Here is a 1,664-nt window from a genome sequence, read left to right as displayed (position 1 = left end):
ATCAAATTTATTTTATTTTATTTTTTTTGGAAAAAATGAGTTGGAGCGGTTCTTCGAGAATCATCCGATTCGAAGATTTGACCGTTGGTTTGAACAGTTCAACCTCGATTCAATCTAAGAATAGTTTAATTGAGGTTACTGAACGAGATCAATTACCAATTGATAGTCCGATTGGTTTGACTAGTCGATCCGATCCAGTTTTTAAAACTATGGTAATTTTACTATTTGAGCTAACGATTACTTGTAAATTAGTGAGTTGGAAAAGAAAAAAAATGGGTGATAAACTATTTTATACATTGCTTTCTGAGTTTTTTTTAAAGTTAAAATTTCTTTTATAAGATTATTTATGTATAAATAAGTTTTTTTATTAATTTAAAAAATGTTTTTGGGTTTCAAACAATGAAGAAGGGCTTGAAATAAAAATAAGAAAGAGACATGAAACTTTTTATATTAAAATATAGCTACATTGTATAAGATAGCTAATGTTACTTTTATTATTCAAATTATTTAACTTTAATTTTAATTTTATAAAAGTAAATAATACTAATAAAAGTAAAATTAGTTCTAACTTTTATGTAAAAATCAAGAAGCTATAAAAGGAAAAATATTATTTTTTACAAAATTTAATTTGAATGTTATTGTGAAACCAAAGTTTGATTAATCTCATTATGATGATAACAAAATAAGGTTTGGAACTAATGATTACATTTCAAGTGTGATTAGACAAGAAGATTTTTAAAGTACCAACTACAAAGACAAAATCAAGCCAAAAGGAAATCAATAAGAAAAAGAAGACCTTAAAGAGAATGTTTTTCAAAACCTAAGCTTCATAAGATCTCTTTATAAAGTTGTTAGTGCACTAAGTTTTTCATGCATTATATTCTTTACTTGTGTATCAAAATCATCTGAAATTTATTTTGTTTTAAATCTTTTAAATTTAGATGAAATCATGTTTTCAACTAAAACCTTGTGTCAAATGTTTTCCAAACTTGTTTAAAAGGTTTTAAGTTGAAAAAGATGGTTGTTGAGTAAAAAACAGCTCAACTGGTTGAATCGGATAAGGAACCAATCGACCTGTTTAGCTCAACTGGTTGAGAAGTGCAAAAACCCCCTCTCTCTTCTAGAACACTTATTTGACAGGACAAAACCTCAACAGCTAGTTTGGTTTTTCTCCTCTATAAAAAGGCTCTTATCTTCATTATTTTTAGAGCTTAACTTTTCAAAACATTTTTTTAAATATATTTGAGTCTTGGGAAAGTATTTTTGAGTGCACATTTATTTTAAAACTTGCATATCATTAGTGCATCATTTAATCCATATCTATCTTGTATCTTTTGAGCCTAAATTTTGTACTAGAATTTTGTGAGAATATTTCATATCCTTATATATTTACATATAATTGTCTCTTACATTCATATAATTTAAATTTATAAAAAGAGATCATCACCCTATTCAACCCCTTTCCCTCTATTTAGGGTGATTACCTTAGGTTGAATTAACATATTTTTTCTAACAATTATATTGGTAATAACATATTCAAAACAAGTGGCAAATGTTTCACTTTTTTTTATTCTTTTCCATTTGGGCAACAAGATTTGAGGTAAAATAATTAATAATTGATTTTTTGTCTTTTTTTTTAAAATTTAAAATATGAGATTTATCTC

The sequence above is a fragment of the Vitis vinifera genome, chromosome 17 (genome assembly GCF_030704535.1).
Source record: "Vitis vinifera cultivar Pinot Noir 40024 chromosome 17, ASM3070453v1".
Classification (NCBI taxonomy): domain Eukaryota; kingdom Viridiplantae; phylum Streptophyta; class Magnoliopsida; order Vitales; family Vitaceae; genus Vitis; species Vitis vinifera.
This window is presented reverse-complemented; position numbering follows the sequence as displayed.